Source organism: Schistocerca cancellata, chromosome 4 (assembly GCF_023864275.1).
Source record: "Schistocerca cancellata isolate TAMUIC-IGC-003103 chromosome 4, iqSchCanc2.1, whole genome shotgun sequence".
NCBI classification, from domain to species: Eukaryota; Metazoa; Arthropoda; class Insecta; order Orthoptera; family Acrididae; genus Schistocerca; species Schistocerca cancellata.
Window position 1 is genome coordinate 253,477,929 of NC_064629.1, and position 13,097 is coordinate 253,491,025.

Sequence of the window (13,097 nt, forward strand, 5' to 3'; positions counted from 1 at the left end):
TACGCAGCATCAACAGGTTAGTGTTCATCACAAACATGGTTTTGCAGTCAGTGCAATGTTTACAAATGCGGAGTTGGCAGATGCCCATTTGATGTATGGATTAGCACGGGGCAATAGCCGTGGCGCGGTACGTTGGTATCGAGACAGATTTCCAGAACGAAGGTGTCCCGACAGGAAGACATTCGAAGCAATTGATCGGCGTCTTAGGGAGCACGGAACATTCCAGCCTATGACTCGCGACTGGGGAAGACCTAGAACGACGAGGACACCTGCAATGGACGAGGCAATTCTTCGTGCGGTTGACGATAACCCTAATGTCTGCGTCAGAGTTGTTGCTGTACAAGGTAACGTTGACCACGTCACTGTATGGAGACTGCTACGGGAGAACCAGTTGTTTCCGTACCATGTACAGCGTGTGCAGGCACTATCAGCAGCTGATTGGCCTCCACGGGTACACTTCTGCGAATAGTTCATCCAACACTGTCAATCCTCATTTCAGTGCAAATGTTCTCTTTAGGGGTGAGGCTTCATTCCAACGTGATCAAATTGTAAATTTTCACAATCAACATGTGTGGCCTGACGAGAATCTGCACGCAATTGTGCAATCACGTCATCAACACAGATTTTCTGTGAACGTTTGGGGAGGCATTGTTCGTGATGTCTCGATTGGGCCCCATGTTCTTCCACTTACGCTCAATGGAGCACGTTATCATGATTTCATACGTGATACTTTACCTGTGCTGCTAGAACATGTGCCTTTACAAGTACGACACAACATGTGGTTCATGCACGATGGAGCTCCTGCACATTTCAGTCGAGGTGTTCGTACGCTTCTCAACCACAGATTCGGTGACCGATGGATTGGTAGAGGCGGACCAATTCCATGGCCTCCTGGCTCTCCTGACCTCAACCCTCTTGACTTTCATTTATGGGGGCGTTTGAAAGCTCTTGTCTACGCAACCCCGGTACCAAATGTAGAGACTCTTCCTGGTCGTATTGTACACGGCTGTGATACAATACGCCATTCTCCAGGGCTGCATCAGCGCATCAGGGATTCCATGCGACGGAGGGTGGATGCATGTATCCTGGCTAACTGAGGACATTTTGAACATTTCCTGTAACAAAGTGTTTGAAGTCACGCTGTTACGTTCTGTTGCTGTGTGTTTCCATTCCATGATTAATGTAATTTGAAGGGAAGTAATAAAATGAGCTCTAACATGGAAAGTAAGCGTTTCCGGACACATGTCCACATAACCTATTTTCTTTCTTTGTGTGTGGGGAATGTTTCCTGAAAGTTTGGCATTACCTTTTTGTAACACCCTGTATACTGGCCCTATACTAGTCTTTATGATCTGGAGTGTGATTATCTACGGTTGTCGTCTACCTTTGTTGTTTCTGGGGCGGACGTGAATTACAGCCCGGTACGTGCAGAATGTTACAAGACCCGTTCCTTGCAACAGGAAGGTAACGTGTTGTTCCAACAGGATAATTCTCGCCCATACACTGCCTGTGAAACTCAACGTGCTCTGCAAGACTTGCAGTAACATCCCTGGCCATCACACTTCCCGTACATGCTCATCAGTCGGGCACGTGCGGAATATGTTGCAATGAGAAATGACTCGTGTGACTCATCATCCAACAACTATTACAGAACGACGTAAACAGGTCGAGCAGGCGTGGAACAACATATCCCAGGACAGTATTTGCCACCTGTACAATGGACTAGACGCCAAACTCAGTGCCAGCATTGTTGCCCGTGGAGTCTACGACACGTACTAATATGTGTGTTCTACATGGTGCAACACCCTGTCCCTCAGGACTGCTTGTGCTATTTATCTGTAAATGTAATAATGTCGTCTGAAATGACGGGAAACCTAGAAAAGCGTGTACTAATGCTTCTTTCCACCAGTGTATACGCTAAGGACTTTTTGTGTTCTTCTCGAAATTAGTCTGATTGGATGTTGTACCTTTTTCCGAAATATATAGTTCAATTAGTATATTGGTAGTTCTGCATCTTATGATTCCTCTGCGACTGACTGATTAGAGATGAGCGTTAATATCGAATATCTACGTAGTTTAGTGGTTGGTTGCTAGATGTTTAACTCTGAACAGCTGTCGATACCTCATCTGTCTCAATTACGGGGTTTTCTCTCGACTAGCCTAAGGACCACAGATCTGGTATCCTAGTTATTGATTTCAACATCCTCATATACAGGGTATAAGTGCTGATATTCCTGTTAGTGTCTGAGGGCGATATAATGAACAACATTACATTAGTATTTACAATCTTCATATTTACGTAAAAATTTACACACTAATAATTATAGCCAGTGCAACTCATAAGTTTTGCGGCTGGTTAGTACATACAAGTACGTTTGCCAAGAGCAAGAAATTAATGCTCATTGTTCCCTTGACGGCAGATCAGGTGTTGGAGTGTGGATGCGTGGACGCAAAATAGTTAGTTTGTAATGTCAGGCGTAGTCCTCTCAGTGCTGCTGTACAGTCTTGCAGAAAACATGAGGTCGTAAAGTTTCTGCCGTGATTATGGGAAGACTGTTCGACGCAGAGAAAAAACAACGAACGCACGGAGCCCCACCGCTGACTGTTAATAAGTTTCCCCACTGCAGACTGTTAATTAAGGTATGAGCGTATTGAATAGGTCCGCCCCGATACCTGAGTGGTCAGCGTGACTCATTGCCGTCCTACGGGCCCGGTGTCTGGGTGTTGTGTGGTCTTCATCATCAGTTCATCCCCATCCGGCGTGCAGGTCACCCAATGTGGCGTCAAATGTAATAAGACCTGCACCAAGACGGCCGGACCTGCCCCGCAAGGGGCCTCCCGGCCATTGACGCCAAACGCTCATTTCCATATTGAATAAGTTCCCAGATGCCGGAGTGGCTGAAAGACTTATTAACACCAGAAGTACCGGACTTCGCCGTACCCGTAGTACTACCATTTAGGTCATTTGTGACCTACCGTAGGAAACCACCGTTTCATTCATGTTTGAGTGGTTTTCTGAGAGCCGCCATGTTGACAATACGTTCAGGAAGCCTCCAAAGTGTAACCAAAGGATAATTTGGGCTGTAAAATAAATAGTACGTAACTAAAACTTTGTTAGCATGTTTATCTTTATAAAAAGATCTAAACAAGATCAAAACATACTGTTTCTGTGAGTACTAATAATATTTATACTTTTACAGACAAATAACATAAACACCGAGTATTTGTGAAAGCAGCAGCAGGTGAATAAAATGCTCTGCATGCTATTTTGCTTACTGTAACCAAGGAACTGAAACATAAGAAGAAACAGCATCAGTGTATGATTTTAAATGTTTGGAAAAATTTAGGCCCGAAGAGTTGGCAGAGTTGTGTAAGTTGGGATGGGTTCACAGTTCAGACATTGAACAAGATTTCTTGCTTGGAAACTTTTTCACACGAACTTGTTGCACTTCAGGCATACGTTTGATGTTCTGTTCCCCCTTTTTTGCAGGAAATCTAAATTTGAACACCTTCTATTTCCATATTAGCCAGCGCCGTTATTCAGTGCCTGCAGTTTGTAGCTTGCCGCAAGCTCGTACACTGCTCTGAGGATAAAATCTCGGCGTGAAATCTTCTTAGAGGTATGCAACTTAAAAATTGTGTGAGCCTTGATCATGGCAAGGTCAAGAATATTGAAACAGACATACACAGGCCGTCGGTGGGTGTCAGCTTGGACAAGGTAGTGTCTAGCCATTTGGTCAACTATATCGACTCCACCATTATTTTCTTCATTACAAACCTGCACAGTTTCCGGAAGTTTCTTCTCAGTATTCCCATCCACCTGGCATCCAGCCCGCATGTTACTCAGAATAAGGACTTTTTTCTTTTTCCCTTGGTACACTTTGAGAATATTGTTACCTGATTTGTAGAAGTGTGTTGCCTACAATGCATCGTCTCCACTTTGGGCCACAGGAGGAACCTGTTTGAGGTATCTCCGAAGAGTGCCAATTAAACGTGTTCCTTTTTCCAGAATGAGATTTTCACTCTGCAGCGGAGTGTGCGCTGATATGAAACTTCCTGGCAGATTAAAACTGTGTGCCGGACCGAGACTCGAACTCGGGTCCTTTTCCTTTCCTTTCTTTCAGGAGTGCTAGTTCTGCAAGGTTGGCAGGAGAGCTTCTGTAAAGTTTGCAAGGTAGGAGACAAGGTACTGGCAGAAGTAAAGCTGTGAGGACGGGGCGTTAGTCGTGCTTGGGTAGCTCAGTTGGTAGAGCACTTGCCCGCGAAAGGCAAAGGTCCCGAGTTCGAGTCTCGGTCCGGCACACAGTTTTAATCTGCCAGGAAGTTTAGTTCCTTTTTGTTTCAGGTTAGCCGCCAGTATCACGGAGGTGAGGAAGCAAGCTGTAAGTTGTGATGTTACGACCACAGTTCAGGAATGGCTGTCCCAGCTTCATAACGACATGGTGACCAAGACCCTTGTTTGCATCACGATTTTCATGTTTGCCACAGCAAGAGAATCCATTCAGGACGTAGCGATTGGCAACATCACACAAAGCCTGTATTTTACTCTATACTTATCACTTTTATGTGACATGTACTGTATGCAATGGCACCTGCACTTGCAAGGATACAGTTGCTGGTCAACAGTCATGTTTTCATTCGGCTTGTAGCAGGCTATGCAGTTGCCAGTAAATACATTTCATATTTCTGAAGTAAGCCAAAATGTATCTGTTCCCTTAGGTCGTCTTCTTGATGACATATAATCAAACCTTGTTGCATATTTCTGAAAATCTGTCCCCTGACATGGTACTTTGAAAGAAAGGAGGTCCGCACATATTGCTCAATAAGTCATTGTATGACATACCCCAAGCGCCATACTCTCCACTAGCTTAGAGTAATCCAATGAAAGCATCGAGTTCTTAGGGACCACTCATTATTGTCAACTGTGTTGTGAGTCTTTCCTTTATCAATTTCAGGATCGGGTCGCTGACATGGAGCTGCAACGCAGAGAGTCGCGAGTCGTCTACAACATGTCGTTTGGCGCGTGCTGTCGGCCTGGGTACCTCTCGCAACACATTATGGCCTCAGCGCCTACCAACTGAGTTGCCTGGCTCAATCTGAGTCCACTTCGCGCCATTGGAACCCTCCACTTCCACGCCAGGGAGCGGATGCCGCACTAGCGCTTCCTCTTCCTCGTCCATAATGAGCTGCTGCATCATGTCAGGCACCCAGTGCACCGCCACCATGTCGATATTTCGCTGCTCCATCAACTCCACTGACCGCCACGCCATCGCCGTCTCGTGAACCGTCCACAGTACCTAGGTCATCGTCATTGTCATCTGCATATTGAATCGTATGTCAAAATGCTTTTTTACTGGTGAAAGAAAAAGAAAGGTGGCAAAAGACTGGCAATGATGGTATATGAATTGTGCATTTACGTTAGACGATCAGCGATAGCTCGTTGGATTTTTGAATAAAGATTTACTTATCAGTGACTTACCGACTGCGTCAGGTAGCTAACCGGTAACTCCTCCAGCCCACCGTCTTCGTCCTTTTCGAAGGCCCCATCTTTCATAGCACACACATGTTTGGCATATTTGGGAACTGCAGACAAGCAATAGGTTTTCACTTTCCCAGCAGTTGTGGTCAGTTCCACCTTCAACCACCCTTATCTGGTCACAGGCGTCTCCTCAGCCAACAACCTCAACAGTCAGCACATGAGAGTGGGCTCCATTATGAGCACCCTCTTGGACCTCACCTATGTGTTGAAGCCAGAATTGCCGGCCGGTGTGGCCATGCGGTTCTAGGCGCTACAGTCTGGAGCCACGCGACCGCTACGGTCGCAGGTTCGAATCCTGCCTCGGGCATGGATGTCTGTGATGTCCTTAGGTTAGTTAGGTATAGGTAGTTCTAAGTTCTATGGGACTGGTGACCACAGCAGTTAAGTCACATAGTGCTCAGAGCCATTTGAACCATTTTTGAAGCCAGAATAGGAGCAGCTAACTTCAGCAGTAGAGCAACCATCGACGCATCAATTAAGACCACTCAGACCCCTGCCCATAGCCATCAATTACTGAGGGATTATCGTCTGTCTGTGGAGCGCCAATGACACATGCACAAAAGCTGAATTCCAACAGTTTAATTGTGAAGAAACCACTTATACTGGAATGATAACACAAACCCACCTTAAGGATGGAGACAACTTCGACACAGATGATGGTGAGATTGACGTTATTGCGGCATATTGGCCCCTGAATGATACTCAGGATCCAGATGATTTCACCACCCTCCATCTCTCCCTGCCAGGATCTTCCTCGGCGAGATTTTAATGCCAAGCACATGGCATGGCACTCTTGGACCATGAATATCAGTGCCAGATGCCTGCTATCTGGTGTTGAGCAGTATCAATCAACCAGTCTGGGGTACATTTGACGACAGTTTCCCCTCGAGCTTCAGGACAGCAACCAGACATTCTCGACTTCCCCATCCTGGAAGGACATTGTATGTGCTTTCTGCTAGTTGAAGGTTGTCTTCAGTCCACGTTCCCATCATTTTCAAAATCACCGCTAACTCTACTCCTGTCTTCCGGTAGGTATCAGCGCCTGCAACATTAACTGGGATGATTATCTTTCCCATCTAGATTCTGCTCTGCAACAGACTTAGGATCCTGCAGTCCTTGGTTTGGATGAGACACTTTGTCGTATCACACCTAGCATTCTTCAGGCTGTCACCAATTCTATACCTGGTGGAGGAGAAGATCAGCTAAGTTAAAAATCATAGAAGCTGCTCTAATATCTTCTGCATGCTGCTGCCGAGAAGAACTCTGTCTTCCTTGTCTGGCAGAGCAGGAGGTACCCTGAGATGAAAGGTTTACAAAGCCATCTCTGGTGGGAAATAAAGGCTGCTGTGGAAGCACATTGGAACCACACATCCACCGACTATTCTACTGTATTTTGAATAGAAGATCGTTCTGCAAGGAACTAGACCCAGTGATTTCTCTGCAAGAAAAATCACATTCCAGAGCTGCAGGTCGATGAAGTCATCATCAGTGAGCCACCTGCCAAGACTGACGCTCTGGATGAAGCCTTTGCTACTAATTTCATGATGGTGGAGCACCCTGTTGGTCCAACCCATATCACTACAGTTTCAGAGTGGCTTTTGTTATACCTACTAATGCATGATGCAAAAGACCACATCCCACCCATAATGGTGGATGATATTCAGGACCATCTGAGGAGGCTCAACGTTAAGATTGCATGAAAGGGTGATTTAATCACCATCTCCTCGACCTCCTGTTAGTTATCACGCATTTAATCTTTTTCATTAACTCTGTAAGGTTCCACATCTGTTAAGAGCGACGTCTTCCTGGATTCCGGTCCAGCCATTTAACAACCCACCAACTGTTACATTTGATGGAGAATGACATGGAAGGTATGGACCGATGCGAACACTTCAAGATGATCCTCCGTGGTCTTTCCCGACTGTTTGATTATGTGTGTTACGAGGGTTTCCTCTTCAGGTTGTTAGTGTTATGGGTTCCCAAATAAGAGTTCCAGCTTCTTCCCTCTTACTAGCGAGATCGGATGTTCCATGTCTAAGTCGACTCTGGTGAATCGTATCATTGCCCTGTCCATAATAGTGTCCCACAAGGGTCCATTCTGCAGTCTGTGTTGTAGATCCTCTTCACCAGTGATATGATAAAGATACGGAACACTCAACTAGCGTTGTTTGCGGATGACACCACACTCCTTGCCACCAGCGGAAGCCAAATACGCTGCAGCGGGAAGTTCAATATGGCCTTGACGACCTTGTTGCTTGGAACACCACGAATCGTTTTACATGGTACCCACAGGTGACGCAGGCCACCGTCCTGCCTCAGCGACCCACGCCTAATGCTGTCCCATCCCTCGAGATCCAAGGAACGCCAGTCCCATGATACAAAAGTCTGAAGCACTTGAGTATCACTTCCGATACGCGACTCGTATGGCACCTCCACGTTGAAGGTGTTCATTGCTGAGCCAAGCGGCTTCTTTCCAGCTTTACCCAGTCTTCAATTCCTCGAGTAAGCAGTGGTCGTCTAGGGAAGTGCTGCAGAACAACATATAGGAGATCTTCAACGTGTCTTGAACCGAGCTCTCAAGTTGGCTCTCCACCTCATTTTAGTCACTACGGCGGAATTGGTACATCAGCTACCAGGAATTCCCTACCTTCGAGATGGCTTCCGCAAGACGTTGTGAACTTCCTTCAGTAAGACAGAAGGTTCGCTCAGTAGGCACATTCAGGCGCTGGACACCAGGAGCACCAACACGCCAGTTATTGCTAGCCCGACATGCTGTAAATCCAGGGTGATAACAGGTCAGCACTGCCCTCAAGACTTTATTGAAGAAAACAGCACAGACAGTCATGTGTAATTCGGTTACACTTACGCCCAACGGCTGGATCAACAACCTACTTGTTTAGCCTCGGTCACACTCTGGACGAATGTATCCCAACAAGCTATCACTCTCAGCGGGAGTTGAGGAGCCGGTCCGCGTCGGGAGTACAGGCTTGGCCATTATGCCAACTGCTTTGCGATCCCGCAGTCGGTGCTTACTCCCAACCAACGTCGACCTCCGGCGATTTCGAACAATCATCTCTCGGCAGATCTCGACCAGCAGCAACGCAATCAATCCTGGACGCATACTTACATCCAGGCGGACACAGACTAGCAAAATTAGGCTTCGTGCTACCTCTCACTGTGCTAGGCTTTCATCGAGCTCATTTCCAAGTTAGTAGACAGCGTTATCTCTTCCTGTAACTCACATCAGAGCTGTGTCGTAATCTGTAGTGTAATCTTAACTTGCAATTTTGTTCAGTACAAGCAAATTATAGTTCCTGTCTATTTGACTGCTGTTATTCCTGCGCACACATTCACCACTCGCACACACAGGTACCATGTGGACTTTCTTCTTCTTTTTATTGGCTTCCAGTCATTGCCCCGCTTAGGAGGAATTTGGTTTTGTTTGCAGATTGCTCGTTTGTATCGGGAGTAGACGAAAGGTAGCGAGTACGTCCTACCCTACGGTGATTTCGGCGACACGTTTACACCCACTACCAGTGATATTTATGCGAAGTTTCTGGAACTTTTGCAGCAACAGAAGGAACAGCATGTTGCTCTCCTGCAGCTGTAGTCTCAGTAGCAACAACATCAGTAGATGTTCACACCACCATTCGTCAACTTTAACGAGTCTTCAGAGACCTTAGAAATCTACCTCTGTCATAGAGCTGTACAGTTTTACTCACAGCATTTCTCACAAGCATCAAAGTGAGTTACGCTAGTCTCTTAGTTGTTGTATGTATGAACTGGTGCAGAAATTACAACGTCTATTTCGGACTTTAATGTTCAGTCTTCCAATTATCTCAGTGGTCTGTTAACCAAATACTAAGGTCATTAGACGAATCTTACTGTGGCTAGACTACAGTTTAATCAGTTTCGTAAAAAGCATGGATCGCCAGATTGCAGGGCCTCGCACATTAGTGCAATTTCACAAGTCAAAACTGTAACATATCGTTGTGGAATCATGTATTCGGATGTTATTATGTGACTTGCCCCTGACAGGATATCACAGCAAAAATTTTGACAATGATTAATCCTAGTCTCAGTGAAAAGTTTAAACAGCTAAATCGTTCGAGGTTGCTTCAGAAACTCAGCAGGCTTTCTCAAATGAAGTTCATGCTTTAAAAGTAGTTCCGTACCGTTGGAAGCACCAGCCAACTAATGATTCCTACTGATCGTCTGCTTCTTCTGCCTGTAAGTCCAAGCCGACATCACAGGCGTTCATTTCGCCTACGTCTTCTGAGAGACTTATGTACATCAATCATTCTGCCACCCCCTCAGTGCCCTGTGATCTCTTTTCTAGTGTTAACCAGGTACGTGAAAAACACCCTTCCTCTTCGACGCAGTATTGTGTCCGAAATCGTGACCTTGACACCCTGTTCAGTTCGTACGAGAAGGCTTTTGAACAAAAGCTCGGATGTGCATATAGTCATGAAGCCTTTAATTGTGCTAACATTTTGTAGCACTAGTCAGCTAGCATTTGTGGTTGTAGATGCTGTTCAAGCGGATTTCGTACGGCCTCACGATAATAGTGTAATTTTCCCGGTTTCAACAACTCATTGAGCGATACCTGTATTGTTCTTAACAATCCTAATAATTTTTCACACATTTGTTGCCGTTTTAAGTTCACTATAAATGCCCAGTCCAACAATGAACTCTATCCTATCCCTCACCCGGAGGATTTGTTAACTAACCTGACTGGGGGACACTATTTTTCAGAGATAGATCTAAAATAGGGAAGGAAGTTAGGATTTCAACATCTCATCGACAGTGCGGTCATTAGAGACGGAAATCACGGAAGTCTAAAGCTCGAACCGTCGTCCTCCCGTGTCATTCGATGCGGATCATGTCAGATGCTAGTCTTAAATACTCCATCTGGTTTATACAGGTACAGACACAAACTGTTTGGAATTTCCAGTGCACCCGTCATTTCTAAAAGCATACAAACCAACTATTTCCAGGTATTCCGCATTGTGTTAAGTATTTACACAATATCATCTTTACGTTGTCAAGAATTTTTTAAGTGGATTTTAATGTCAGCAAATTCGTGTTTACTGATCACAAACGCTTAACGTTTTTGTTTGGGGATCGTTATAAGCTCCTAGAAAACATGGCGCAACGTCTGCGGCGCTAGGCGTTGTTTTCAGGCAGGTTACACCATGAAATTTACTTTCGCCTCACCACCAAGCACGTTCACACAGATACCTTGTACCACCTTTCCCTTGTCTCCAACACAGAATTCCATCACCAGAAAACAGTTGGTTCTGCCTTGGACCAACATCTACAACAATATTTGACGAGTACTGGATGACCGCCCGTGACGTAGCCATGCCATCAACCTACGACCCAGTCATTACTAGAGTATGTTTCCAGCCAGGTTGACACAACTTTTGGGAATTATTTCCCTTTTCACTTGTGGCTCCACGCCACAAAGGGCATCTTGATGTTGTCCACGGAGGATACTGATCGCCTGATCGTATTCTGTCCCTGTTCCCGCCCCACACCCTCCCGCTCCTTCATGCTTTTCGCTCCACCCCTCATCCAGAACTTATCTGATGGTTGGTACGTTCAAACCACAGGTGTGGAAGGCCTTCCACACTTCGTCAACTGAGGAAGTCCTGCACAGTATCATCGCAGTGTGTCATTCTATCACTTTCAAAGGGTCAGTCCAGACGAAATCCTGCATTGGAATTGCTGCCTGTTAGGTCACCTGCATCCCATGCAGCGTATCGAGTTGTTTACCGACCCACCTATGCATGCGAACCTGCATCTGAGCATGCACATTACGCTGTCAATTGGCGTGGAACCGAAGCTTCGTCTGTGGCTTCAGTGGGCGTCAGGTCTCATCCACCACCATAACAAGCTCTGGATGCGCCCAAAGCTACAATCAGTGGCCCTGACCCGGGATGAACACCATGGTTACCAACTGCCATGTTTATCGCCATCACTCCACACCTTCTGTATTCCAGTATAGCCTCTAAAGCATTGCTCCTGCTCGCGAGAGGTTTGGTAAGAGGATCTCGGTGTGAGAATCGTTGGACATGGTACAGCTCCATTCATCCCACCATTCCCTCACCCCTGTAGCATCGACACAATTTTTCTGCAGTGCTCTGCCATCCCCCCTGCTCCCACAGTCCTTGGGTAGGCAACCTCAGATGGCATTCTCTGCTTTCATGGTTCTAAATTTGTTGGTGGGAGATTCTGCTACCCAATTCATCCACATTGGCACCAGCATACACCGCAACTAATTCGGCCCTACTTGCGGTATATAGAGGGAATGGATTCAATATCCCCACCAACAGCCGATATTGATAGCGGCCAAGCTGCTCCCGGCAGTGGCACTGGAAGGCATCATCGATTGAGTCTAGTATAGTCCGTGGAGTGAGGTACTGTCAATTATGCCGTGCCTGGACGTTCTTGTTCCCGTTATTGGCTTTCATTCAGTGTCCTGCCCTTGACAAGTTTGGCTTAGTTTATGGATTTTGTGTTGATATCTGGAGTGGACAGAAAAGCATCTGTATCCAGTCCATCAGAGCTCCTACAACACAATTTTAATGAACTTGCGTTAGTTACTACACAAAACAGACAATTTACACTGTAGAGCCTAAACTGGCCTTTACTTCTGCAACGGAGCTGGCTTGTGCAACCACCACTGTTGTAACTGCGCAGCAAGCCGCTGGCACAGCATTTAGAAATTCACGAACAACATACGTATGTTGGTATGGCCAGCCGGTCGGGAACCACCACAACCACCGAAATCCAGGATGCAGTGCAGCGTTGTGACGCCGGGAATATATGACACATGTGGCATCAGCAGCAAGTCAATACCCTAGAGATAGACGATCCGCTCATAAACTATTTGAAAGAGCGAGATCCTTCAAAGCAGTGAGTGATTGATGACTATGAAAAATAAGTGTTAGCTCCTCTGGTGTGAAATGTCTCTCTGGTGACGTTAGTTACAGAAGAAACATTACATTCTTCGGCAGGCTGCTGCAACGACGCCTCTGTCACGTGCTAAAGAAATGTTTATGAGGGCAGGTCTTGTAAGCCATGAAAAGAATAGAAAATTTAGGATTACGAGTTCTTCAGAAAGCAGCATTAACGCAGAAAACACTTTGCAGCCCTATACTAAGTATAAGTGACAACTGTTTACACCGTACTACGGTGGTGTTGAGGAAGTTGAGAAGAAACGATCTGATGAATGACTGTGTGGCACTTGTGATCTATCAAGTCGGAAAACTACCTCAAATAAGCCTATAAAAACCACCTAAGCTACAGCACATGCACTTCGTGGAAGAATTTGAGATATTCTCTATCTCTATTATAAAAGCATGCATTCTCATATATCCTCTATCGCTCTTCGTGCGAACTATTAGTCCTAAATAAATAATGAACAAAACCTTTCCTGCAGGAAATTTTGTGTAGTTTGATTTCGTAATGAATGCGTTTTTTCTGGAGGTTTTGGAGTTATTCGAGAAAACGGCACAAAACTGACTTTCAAACGTATTTCCACACTCATCCC

The 13,097-nt window shown here is 45.8% G+C and overlaps 1 protein-coding gene across 1 annotated transcript in view; it reads right to left on the minus strand.

Annotated features, from left to right (window-relative positions):
- The window catches only part of LOC126184066 (agrin-like), a 121,013-nt gene that overhangs the window by 41,882 nt on the left and 66,034 nt on the right, over positions 1–13,097 (minus strand). The window lies entirely within an intron of this gene.